Consider the following 13,421-nt stretch of genomic DNA (forward strand, 5'->3'; position numbering starts at 1 on the left):
AGTTTCATTACTTGCAGAGTAGCATAGCACCATATATAGTCATAGTCTAGGTTTGGATTCGAACCAGCTATAGGAGCACGTCTTTCTTTTTTTCTAAAACTCGGCAACGTCTCATTACTGGTACACTAGCTTGTTCTGTACGCCTTCCCAAGTCTTTGATTTTCTTTCCCTTTTTTGCGAGGAAGGAAGGAGGACAAAATTGAGGGTTCCTGGGACTTGAACCCAATACCTCTCGGTTGAAAACCAAGGGTGCTAGTCACTTATGTGGCGAACGTTCCCTGTGAGGAGGGCGGCAGACGAATGCATTTTCCTCGCAGTTTTCTTCCTATATATAAAAAAGTATGCTACTTGGTGTCCGCTTAGTCAACAATACGATTGTGCCAACCTTGACCGTTGGATTGACATTCAACGTCTCTCGCGTTTCTTCAGTCTCTTCTTCCTCGAGCCGCCAAAGCCAAACCAGCGCCGGCGGGACCACCTGCTCCCGCCTCCCACGGCTGGCTGTGATCTGCCCCGGCTCCTGTTCGTTCCCGTCCGAGGCCTCACCATTGTCCTCCGCCTTGGTTCGCTCGCCGCGGTGGCGCCCTCCGGTGTTGTCAACATGGTCAACAACCGAGAGGAATAAGGAGATGACTGTACATGGTGAGGATGGCAGTAGGGACCCAGCAGCGCGCGCAGTAATTTTGTTTTTCGGGACGGAGAAGGGTATCAACTGGGTTGTACGGGACCCGTGGCCCGTCTAGCCCAGGCTTTTATTTCATATGTTTAGCACATGGCCAGCCCAGTTTGTTTTTTCCTTTCTAAAAATTTCTAGCCAGCTATTTTGTTTTTTGCAGAATAACCAATGTAGGCCTACTTGCTTTTCTATGCCCTGCTGGGCCGGAAATCTTTCAAGATGAGGAGGGATGCATTTTGCCCAGAAAATGGGCTATAATTAATAAGAAATGGGCTATAAGTAATAATAAATGGGCTGTAAAATGAAAAAATACAGCAAACAGACAATTAGTTCCAAAATACTGTTTTCTTTCGGATTTTGATATTTTAAATTTCATTGTTTTTGTGCAGGTAAAATTTCATTGAATTTAAATTAAGGTATATTTAGATTTAAAATTAATTTGAATCTGGCTAGAAATTTCGGGTTGTATGCTGTTTGGGACAGATTTGGAGGCTGACTTGTGGGTCTACTAGGTTGACGTGTACTTTGGCTTTGTCAACTTAATCCACAAATGATTCTAGTAGTAGTGACCGCTGGATGTTAATCCAACGGCCGTGCTGCTTCTTCAATATCTGATCTTCTTGCTCCAGCCGCCCAAACCAGCTCCGGTGGGACTGCCTGCTCCCGCCTCCCGTGGCCGGCTGTGCTGCCGCACAGGCCGCACCGCCCCACCCTACTTCATTGCTGGCCAGGCCATTCCTCTACTCACCCACACCTCCTATTATTTTCCGGCGACGGCAGCCGGACCAGTAAACCCTCATACTCCCCACCGCGTGGGCAACCATTGCCGAGTCTTCCCTGGCTCCGTGTCATTCCCTTCCTAGGCCTTGCCGTCGTCCACCGCCATGGTGCTCTCGGCGTGGCGTGGTCAACTTGGTCAACGAACGACATCCATCGGCCGTGGACTGTACGCGCAAAATAATGATTCCTCCACCTGACGGCTGGGACCCACCGGAAGGGCCTCTGTATTTCGTGAAAAAATGTTCCCCCCCCCCCCCGCTGACATGTCGGACCCACCAGCTATATCTTCGCACGCAAGGAAGTGCCTCCTTATTACGCACAAAAAAATGAATACCCCCTGCTAGCTGGGACCCACCATAGTGGGAGGATGACTTGTTGGCCAACAAAATTGATGGGGACGGAGGGATTTGTCAACTTAGTCAATATGAACGATCCTAGCTCCAGTGACCGTACGATGTCCATCCAACGGCCGTAGTGCTTCTTCAACTTCTGGTCTTCTTGCTCCAGCCGCCCAAAGCAGCGCCGGTCGTGCCGCATGCTCCTGCCTCCCTGGCCGGCTGTGCTGCCGCGGAGGCCTCACCGCCCCCTACTATTCCCACCGCTGGCCAGGCCCTGCGGCGACGGTAGCCTCACACCGCAGACGAACCAGTGAACCCGCGTACTCCTCTCCGCGCGGGCTTCCACTGCCGCGTAGTCCCCTTCCTAGGCCTCGTCGTCGCCCACCGTCGTGGTGCTATCCACGCGGCGTGGTCAACGTGGTCAAGGAACGACTTCCATCGGAAGAGTACTGTACGTGGAGAGGCTGACAGCTGGGTCCACGGCCACGGCCCAGTTTTTTTGTGATTTGCCAAGTAAGTCGCTTTGTCAGGCCTGTTGGGCTGCAAATCTTTCAAGACGAGGAGAGCTTTCATTCGGCTGGCCGAGAAAATGGCCCATCAGTAATGAGAAATGGGTTGTACATTTTTAAAACACATCGAACCGGCAATTAGTTTCAAATATCTTTTTTTCATTTCAAGATTTTAAATTACATTTATTTTTATGCGTGGAGAATTTGTTGGATTTTATATTGATGTACATTTATTTTTAAAATCAGTTTGAATGTGAGTCCAAATTTCGAGATTAAAAACAGTTCCGACCGCACCGAAATATGCAAAATTTCGTATAATTTTTTAACCGTGGCCACAATTTGGGCTGTAATGCTAACAAAAAGAATATGGGCTCCAAAAAAACCTTAAGAATTAGCAAATGGGCTGAAAATTATTAGAAATAATGGCAGATGGGTTGTATGCTGTTTTCCACAGATTTGAGGCTTTCCTAAAAAAAGGTTGACACACAAGCAGTGACTGTTGGATGTCCATCCAATGGTCGTCGTGCTTCTTCAATCTCTGCTCTTCTTGCTCCAGCCGCTCAAACAAGCGCCGGCGGGACTGCCTGCTCCCTCCTCCCCGCGGCTGGCTGTGCTGCCACGCAGGCCTCACCGCCCCACCGTACTCCCATCGCTGGCCTAGCCATCCCTCTACTCACCCACACCTGCTGTTATTCTCCGGCAATGGCAGACGAACCAGTAAACCCTCGTACAATCGTACTCCCCTCCGCGGTGGAAACAACTGCCGAGTCTTCCCTGCCTCCGTGTCATTCCCTTCCTAGGCCTCGTCGTCGTCCACCGCCCTGGTGCTCTCGGCGCGGCCTGGTCAACGTGGTCAACGACCAACATGCATCTGAAGTGGACTGTATGTGGAGAGGCCGACAGCTGGGTCCACGGCCGCACGCAAGGAAATGCCTCCTTATTACGTGCAAAATAATGATTCCTCCACCTAACATCAGGGACCCACCGATAGGGCCTCTATATTTCGCGAAAAAAACATTACCGCCGCTGACAGCTCGGACCCACCAGCTATATCTTCGCACGCAAGGAAGTGCCTCTTTATTACGCACAAAAAAATGAATACTCCCCCTGTTAGCTGGGACCCAGTATAGTGGCAGGCTGACTTGTGGGCCTACTAAGTTGACGGGGACAGAGGGCTTTGTCAACTTAGTCAATATGCACGATTCTAGCTCCAGTGACCGTACGATGTCCATCCAACGGCCGTAGTGCTTCTTCAACCTCTGGTCTTCTTGCTCCAGCCGCCCAAACCAGCGCCTGTCGTGCCTCGTGCTCCTGCCTCCCATGGCCGGCTGCGATGCGGCGGAGGCCTCACCGCACCCAACTACTCCCACCGCTGGCCAGGCCATCCCTCTACTCACCCACACCCCCTGTTACTCTGCAGCGATGGCAGCCTCACAACGCAGCGAACCAGTGCCCTCGTACTCCTCTACGTGTGGGCATCCACTGCCGCGTCTTCCCCAGCTCCGCGTCGTCCCCTTCCTAGGCCTCGCTGTCGTCCACCGCCCTGGTGCTCTCGGCGCGGTGTGGTCAATGTGGTCAAGGAACGGCTTCCATCGGACGTGGACTGTACGTGGAGAGGCTGACAGCTGGGTCCACGGCCACAGTAAGGAAGTGCCTCCTTATTACGTGCAAAATAATTATTCCTCCACCTGACAGCGGGGACCCACCAGACGGACCATCATATTTCGCCCCCCTGACTGCTGGGACCCACCAGCTACATCTTCGCAGGCAAGGAAGTGCCTGACAGTCGGGACCCACCTGGTCGAAGTGTACGTAGCGTTGTCATTCTGGTCGCGAACGTGTACGTACATACTGGTCGATGTAGAGGCGCACACGTGTCGTAGTAGAGGCGCGCACGTGTAGTAGTAGAGGCGCGCACGTAGCATGTACACGTACGTACAGCGGCCAGGGTGCAAGAAAGAAAATACGGCCACGTATGTGTACATACGGGCGGGGTCTCGAACGCCTACTCTCGCATACGTACGGCCAGGGCTCGTGTACATTGCTGGGCCGGAATGGAGAAACAGCGTCGTCGTCGTGTTCATGGGGAGGCAACAGAATGCGTCATGTTCATGGGGAGGAAACAGAATGCGTCGTGTTCATCGGGAGGGCTTGGACGGAACAGGCGATGGAAACGAGGCATGGCGTACCACAGAACGGAGGAAACGGCCTTGTGTTCGACCGCCCACGTTCGAAACGGGATCCTGTTCATCGGGAGGGGTCTGGCGTACCACAAAACGGAGGAAACGGACCTCCTACGGTCGAAACGGGGGTCCTGTTGATCGGGAGGGGTGTGGCGTACCGCAAAACGGAGGAAACGGACTTGTGTTGGAGCGCTATGGTCGAAACGGGGGTCATGTTCATCGGGAGGGGTGTGGCATACCGCAAAACGGGACTCCACGGGATACTATTCATCTCCATCGTCGACCTCCTCCAGCCTCCACGGGCTCCTGTTCATCCAACCTCCACCGCGCGCTACTCCACCGGCTACTGTTCAACCACCCCTCCACCGTCTACTGTTCATCCAGCCCTCCACACCACGGGGTCCTGTTCAACCACCCCTCCACGGGCACCCCTCCACCGTCTACTGTTCATCCAACCCTCCACACCACGGGGTCCTGTTCAACCACTCCTCCACCGTCTACTGTTCATCCAGCCCTCCACACCACGGGGTCCTGTTCATCCACCCCTCCACGGGCACCCCTCCACCATCTACTGTTCATCCAGCCCTCCACCACACCACGGGGTCCTGTTCATCCAGAGGCAACGCCACCGCTCACTGTTCATCCAACCCCCCCCCCCCCCCGCAACGCTCACTATTCATCCCATCGATCGGCTTCAGTTAGCAGCAGTAGCGAAGGAATCGCTCGATCGGGTTCAGTTAACAGCCATCGATCGATCGCTCGGGTTCAGTAACGCGTAGCCTGCAGTGCAATCGCTCGGGTTTAATTAGATCCCAACGCCTCGCTCCGGTTCAGTTAGAGCCAACGCCTCGCACACACGCGCGTACGTGTACGAGAGAAACGCGCATCGCTCGGCCCTCGACCTCCCAACGTAACCGGGAACTCCCCGAAGTTTTCCTCCCCCTCGCTTCTACCATGGTTTTTTCCGTCATGGACGGCCCAAAGAATGTCATGCAGCTGCGTCTCCGGCCCGCCCAGGACAAAAATCCCATTTTCTGTCATGATTTTTTGTCATAGAAGTAGGATACCGGGTTTTGTCACAATTATCGTCATAGAAGTGTCATATGTATGACAGAAAAAAAATTCGTTCGGCCCAAAATGTCACGGATGTGTATTTTTTTTGTAGTGCTCAGACCTATGGGTCCATAGTTATTAGCTAGATGGCTTCTTCTCTCTTTTTGGATCTCAATATAATGTTCTCCCCCTCTCTTGTGGAGAACTATTTGATGTAATCTTCTTTTTGCGGTGTGTTTGTTAAGACCGATGAATTGTGGGTTTATGCAATGGGAGAAGTGCTTAGCTTTGGGTTCAATCTTGTGGTGTCCTTTCCCAGTGACAGTAGGGGCAGCAAGGCACGTATTGTATTTTTGCCATCGAGGATAACAAGATGGGGTTTTCATCATATTGCATGAGTCTATCCCTCTACATCATGTCATCTTGCTTAAGGTGTTACTCTGTTTTTAACTTAATACTCTAGATGCATGCTGGATAGCGGTCGATGAGTGGAGTAATAGTAGTAGATGCAGGTAGGAGTCGGTCTACTTGTCTCGGACGTGATGCATATATACATGATCATACCTAGATATTCTCATAACTATGCTCAATTCTGTCAATTGCTCAACAGTAATTTGTTCACCCACCGTAGAATACTTATGCTCTCGAGAGAAGCCACTAGTGAAACCTATGGCCCCCGGGTCTATCTTCATCATATTAATCTCCTACTACTTAGTTATTTCCTTTGCTTTTTTACTTTTCCTTTATTTTACTTTGCATCTTTATCACAAAAATACCAAAAATATTATCTTATCATATCTATCAGATCTCACTCTCGTAAGTGGTCGTGTAGGGATTGACAACCCCTATTCGCGTTGGTTGCGAGGATTTATTTGTTTTGTACAGGTACAAGGGACTCGCGCATAGCCTCCTACTGGATTGATACCTTGGTTCTCAAAAACTGAGGGAAATACTTACGCTACTTTGCTGCATCATCCCTTCCTCTTCAGGGAAAACCAACGCAGTGCTCAAGAGGTAGCAAGAAGGATTTCTGGCGCCGTTGCCGGGGAGGTCTACACAAAAGTCAATATACCAAATACCCATCACATACCCTTATCTCCCGCATTACATTATTTGCCATTTGCCTCTCGTTTTCCTCTCCCCCACTTTACCCTTGCCGTTTTATTCGCCCTCTCTCTCTCTCTATCCTCCCTCTCTTTCTCTATTCGCCTCTTTTTGACCGCTTGCTTTTTGTTTGCTTGTGTGTTAGTTTGCTTGCTTGTCATTATGGCTAGTCCTTTACCTTATGCCTCTATGTCTGAAATTGGGGAAACTATTGTCGATAATAATATCATGAAAAATTCTGATGCACCTGCTAAAGAACCACTCATCTTACATACAAAAAAGTTTCGTGTTGGTAGTGGTAATATTATTGGAAAAGGAGTTATTCAAGATTTCTTTACTTGTGTCGGTGCTTTACCTTCTATGGGTAGTTCTATCCTTCATAGAACTAGTAGTCTTGCAGACGCTATTGCCATGCTTGTAGTTGAACTTGAAAGACAATTCATGCACATGCATCCTTGCATTCAAAGGATTTTCCTGGAATTTTCTAATATTGAGCATTCTTCTGTTAAGGGTGCCGCTACTATCTTTTTGGCTCATGAGTTTAGATTCATAATAAAAGAGGACAAAGAAATCTTTGCACATTATAGGGTGGACGCTTGTCGTCCTCCCATAGAGGCTATCCTCTTTGACCAAGAAGAAATAATGCATTTTCAATCCCTAGACTATGTTGCTTTCAATGAAAATCTTAGAAAAAGGGTTCCTACCAATGTTTTAGTTGATAGAATTTGCTTATAATGATGAATTGGTTGTGCAATATGAAGGACCAAAGGACGAACCTATACCTCCCAAGGTTTATCTTGGGGACTTTTGTCCTATTAAATTTAGCCCTTTCGATTACTTTTGCTTACCTCAAAGAAAACTTGTTGCTGAACGTAGAGAATATTCAATGAGTTTTAATAATCTATCTTACTATTATGGCAATACCTAGATCTATCCTTGCTTGTTATGCCTACCTAAGGGCGTTAAACGATAGCGCTTGTTGGGAGGCAACCCAATTTTATTTTTATTCCTTGCTTTTTGCTCCTGTTTAGTAATAAATAATTTATCTAGCCTCTATTTTGGTTGTGTTTTTTGTGTTTAATTAGTGTTTGTGCCAAGTAGAACCGTTGGGAAGACTTGGGGGAAGTCTTGTTACACTTGCTGTAAAAAAACAGAAACTTTAGCGCTCACGAAAACTACTGCCATTTTTATTTGGAAAGTGATATTTAGTTAATTCTTTTCGAAGATGATTAATAGATAAATTCCTCACGTCCAGAAATTTATTTTAGAATTTTTGGGGCTCCAGATCTTGCGCTAGCTACAGATTACTACAGACTGTTCTGTTTTTGACAGATTCTGTTTTTCGTGTGTTGTTTGCTTATTTTGATGAATCTATGGCTAGTAAAATAGTTTATAAACCATAGAGAAGTTGGAATACAGTAGGTATAACACCAATATAAATAAATAATGAGTTCATTACAGTACCTTGAAGTGGTCTTTTGTTTTCTTTCGCTAACGGAGCTCACGAGATTTTCTACTTTAAGTTTTGTGTTGTGAGGTTTTCAAGTTTTGGGTAAAGATTTGATGGATTATGGAACAAGGAGTGGCAAGAGCCTAAGCTTGGGGATGCCCATGGAACCCCCAAGATAATCTAAGTACACCTAAAAGCCAAATCTTGGGGATGCCCCGGAAGGCATCCCCTCTTTCGTCTACTTCTATCGGTAACTTTACTTGGAGCTATATTTTTATTCACCACATGATATGTGTTTTGCTTGGAGCGTCTTGTATGATTTGAGTCTTTACTTTTCAGTTTACCACAATCATCCTTGCTGTAAACACCTTTTGAGAGATCCATACATGTTTGAAATTTGTTAGAATACTCTATGTGCTTCGCTTATATCTTTTGAGTTATATATGTTGCTCTAGTACTTCACTTATATCTTTTAGAGCACGGTGGTGGATTTGTTTTATAGAAACTATTGATCTCTCATGCTTCACTTAGGTTATTTTGAGAGTCTTAAATAGCATGGTAATTTTCTTAAAATCCTAATATGCTTGGTATACAAGATTGATAATAAAACTTTCTTGTGAGTGTGTTGAATACTATGAGAAGTTTGATACTTGATAATTGTTTTGAGATATAAAGATGGTGATATTAAAGTTGTGCTAGCTGAGTAGTTGTGAATTTGAGAAATACTTGTGTTAAAGTTTGTGATTCCCGTAGCATGCACGTATGGTGAACCGTTATGTGATGAAGTTGGAGCATGATTTATTTTTTGATTGTCTTCCTTATGAGTGGCGGTCGGGGACGAGCGATGGTATTTTCCTACCAATCTATCCCCCTAGGAGCATGTGCGTAATACTTTGCTTTGATAACTTGTAGATCTTTGCAATAAGTATATGAGTTCTTTATGACTAATGTTGAGTCCATGTACTATACGCACTCTCACCCTTCCACCTTTGCTAGCCTCTCTAATACCGCGCACCTTTCGCTGGTATCATACACCCACCATATACCTTCCTCAAAACAGCCACCATACCTACCTATTATGGCATTTCCATAGCCATTCCGAGATATATTGCCATGCAAATTTCCACCGTTCCGCTTCATCGTTGTCATATTGCTTAGCATGATCATGTAGTTGACATCATATTTGTGGCAAAGCCACCATTCATAATTCTTGCATACGTGTCACTCTTGATTCATTGCATATCCCAGTACACCGCCGGAGGCATTCATATAGAGTCATATGTTGTTCTAAGTATCGAGTTGTAATTGTTGAGTTGTAAGAAAAATAAAAGTGTGATGATCATCATTATTAGAGCATTGTCCCAGTGAGGAAAGGATGATGGAGACTATGATTCCCGCACAAGTCGGGATGAGACTCCGGACGAAAAATAAAAAAAAGAGAAAGAAAAGAGGCCATAAAAAAGAGAAAAGGCCCAAATAAAAATAAAAAATGAGAGAAAAAGAGAGAAGGGACAATGTTACTATCCTTTTACCACACTTGTGCTTCAAAGTAGCACCATGATATTCATAGTAGAGAGTCTCTCATGTTATCACTTTCATATACTAGTGGGAATTTTTCATTATAGAACTTGGCTTGTATATTCCAATGATGGGCTTCCTCAAAATGCCCTAGGTCTTCATGAGCAAGCAAGTTGGATGCACACCCACTTAGTTTCTTTTTGAGCTTTCATATACTTATAGCTCTAGTGCATCCGTTGCATGGCAATCCCTACTCACTCACATTGATATCTATTGATGGGCATCTCCATAGCCCGTTGATACACCTAGTTGATGTGAGACTATCTTCTCCCTTTTTGTCTTCTCCACAACCACCATTCTATTCCACCTATAGTGCTATGTCCATGGCTCACGCTCATGTATTGCATGAAGATTGAAAAGGTTTTGAGAATGTCAAAAGTATGAAACAATTGCTTGGCTTGTCATCAGGGTTGTGCATGATTTAAATATTTTATGTGGTGAAGATGGAGCATAGCCAGACTATATAATTTTGTAGGGATAACTTTCTTTGGCCATGTTATTTTGAGAAGACATAGTTGCTTTGTTAGTATGCTTGAAGTATTATTATTTTTATGTCAATATTAAACTTTTTTCTTGAATCTTTCGGATCTGAATATTCATACCACAATTAAGAAGAATTACATTAAAATTATGCCAAGTAGCACTCCGCATCAAAAATTCTGTTTTTATCATTTACCTACTCGAGGACGAGCAGGAATTAAGCTTGGGGACGCTTGATACGTCTCCAACGTATCTATAATTTTTGATTGATCCATGCTATATTATCTACTGTTTTGGACATTATTGGGCTTTATTATCCACTTTTATATTATTTTTGGGACTAACCTATTAACCGGAGGCCCAGCCCAGAATTGCTGTTTTTTGCCTGTTTTAGTGTTTCGAAGAAAAGGAATATCAAACGGAGTCCAAATGGAATGAAACCTTCGGGAACGAGATTTTCTCAACGAATAAGACCCAGGAGACTTGGACCCTACGTCAAGACACAAAGGAGGAGGCCACGAGGTAGGGGGCATGCCTACCCCCACCAGGCGCGCCCTCCACCCTCGTGGGCCCCCTGTTGCTCCACCGACGTACTCCTTCCTCCTATATATACCTACGTAACCCCAAACGATCAGATACAGAGCCAAAACCTAATTCTGCTGCCGCAACTTTCTGTATCCACGAGATCCCATCTTGGGGCCTGTTCCGGAGCTCCGCCGGAGGGGGCATCGATCACGGAGGGCTTCTACATCATCACCATAGCCCCTCCGATGAAGTGTGAGTAGTTTACCTCAGACCTATGGGTCCATAGTTATTAGCTAGATGGCTTCTTCTCTCTTTTTGGATCTCAATACAATGTTCTCCCCCTCTCTTGTGGAGAACTATTCGATGTAATCTTCTTTTTGCAGTGTGTTTGTTGAGACCGATGAATTGTGGGTTTATGATCAAGTCTATCTATGAATAATATTTGAATCTTCTCTGAATTCTTTTATGTATGATTGGTTATCTTTGCAAGTCTCTTCAAATTATCAGTTTGGTTTGGCCTACTAGATTGATCTTTCTTGCAATGGGAGAAGTGCTTAGCTTTGGGTTCAATCTTGCGGTGTCCTTTCCTGGTGACAGTAGGGGCAGCAAGGCACGTATTGTATTGTTGCCATCGAGGATAACAAGATGGGGTTTTCATCATATTGCATGAGTCTATCCCTCTACATCATGTCATCTTGCTTAAGGCGTTACTCTGTTTTTAACTTAATACTCTAGATGCATGCTGGATAGCGGTCGATGAGTGGAGTAATAGTAGTAGATGCAGGCAGGAGTCGGTCTACTTGTCTCGGACGTGATGCCTATATACATGATCATACCTAGATATTCTCATAGCTCTGCTCAATTCTGTCAATTGCTCAACAGTAATTTGTTCACCCACCGTAGAATACTTATGCTCTCGAGAGAAGCCACTAGTGAAACATATGGCCCCCGGGTCTATCTTCATCATATTAATCTCCTACTACTTAGTTATTTCCTATGCTTTTTACTTTGACTTTATTTTACTTTGCATCTTTATCACAAAAATACCAAAAATATTATCTTATCATATCTATCAGATCTCACTCTCGTAAGTGGCCGTGTAGGGATTGACAACCCCTATTCACGTTGGTTGCGAGGATTTATTTGTTTTGTGCAGGTACGAGGGACTCGCGCGTAGCCTCCTACTGGATTGATACCTTGGTTCTCAAAAACTGAGGGAAATACTTATGCTACTTTGCTGCATCATCCCTTCCTCTTCAGGGAAAACCAACACAGTGCTCAAGAGGTAGCAGGAGGTGTCGTGGTGAGGCTGGGCGCTGAGCTCTGGGCTCCCTGAGGTTGGTACGACCGTGGGGTCGCCCTTAGTTGTTTATCACCAGCGCGGAGCATAGTGTTTCCGCTTGTGCACGGGCATAGCCGCTCCTCGGCAGTGTCGACAGCCAGCGCGGAGCATGGAGCTTCCACTTGGGCGTGGGATGGGGAGCCCCTCCGGGAGGAGCCCCCGGGGCATGTACAGCCCCGCCCTGACACGTGGCTTGCACGGTAGGGATGTGAGGTGTATCTAGGCACTCATGAGCCAGCGCGGGACTCACGAGGCCCTACCTCAAGGCGGGTTGCGCCTGGTCTTGAGTCTTGGTGACTGTATGTCCCTGCAAGGCGGTTAGATGAAAGCACTCTACGTCCTCAGGTCCCGGCCCTCGAGCGAGCTCAGCCGCCACTAGTATGCCAAGTCGCGATGTCGTGGTCAAGGCCAGGGGTGAGGGCTGGAGAGCCAGTAAGAGCTCCTGAGTTGCGATGCTCAGGAGCCCCCCTTTTAATGTGCAAGCGAATTGCATAGGGCGAACGGACCCGTGGCGGGCGGTGATCGAGCAAGTGATAGCATTTGGCAGGTTAAGCATGAAGAGCAGATCGACTTGGATAAATGCAGGAAGATACATGCCACTGGGTCTGGCCCAGGCGGCGTGGGGATGATGCAGCCCGAGGGGCGCCCCCAACAAGGTAAGCTAAAGACATAAGCAAAAGGGGTACATGCCATAGGGACGGACCCATGTGGCCTGGGAATAATGTAGCCCGAGGGGCGCTCCCAGCTTAAATGAACTTGGAAGATGTCACCTGGTTCTGTAGACGAAGTAGAGTTGGTGCAGCTGAAGCCACGCGCTAAAGGAACGGCTCCTCATGAGCCACCGGTACCCTGAGCCTCGGGAGGCTCTGGGGGCTCAGGAGGTTCCCTGAAGACCGTCACCATCTCTTCCAGGACGGCGTGGTACCCGGCCTCCTGAGTCGCCGGTACACGCCGCAGGTTGCGTTGGTAAGCCGACACCACGCTCGGCAAGCCGAAGGGCATGCGAACGTAGCTGTGTGGTGGACCCTCACAGCGGCCCGCACGTGATGGCCAGAAGCGTTCTTGAGATGCGGCCATATTGAGCCCTGGGATGTCGATGCAGACGCGCAGTTCAGCACCCTCGCCTGGATGGTGAGCCGCGCTCAGTGAGCAGCTGTCGCCGCGCATGGCTCTCGCGTCTTGTAGCTCTTGGGTGGTCTTGGTGATGAACTCCTGGGTGGTGGGCACTCCTTGCACTGTGCTCTCCTGAGGAAAGTGTGTCGTGAAGCACGCTTCCAAGTGGTGCCCAAGCGCCTCCCTCGTGAGGTTGGCAAGGTCTGAGGCTCTCCAGGAGGGAGCCCCCGAGTCCTTCTTGAGGAGGGCGCCGGACGCGCTTTCCTATGCCGTGGAGGGAGGCGCCCCTG

This window comes from Triticum urartu, chromosome 4A, assembly GCF_056163025.1.
Source record: "Triticum urartu cultivar PI428250 chromosome 4A, HENAU_Tu73, whole genome shotgun sequence".
NCBI classification, from domain to species: domain Eukaryota; kingdom Viridiplantae; phylum Streptophyta; class Magnoliopsida; order Poales; family Poaceae; genus Triticum; species Triticum urartu.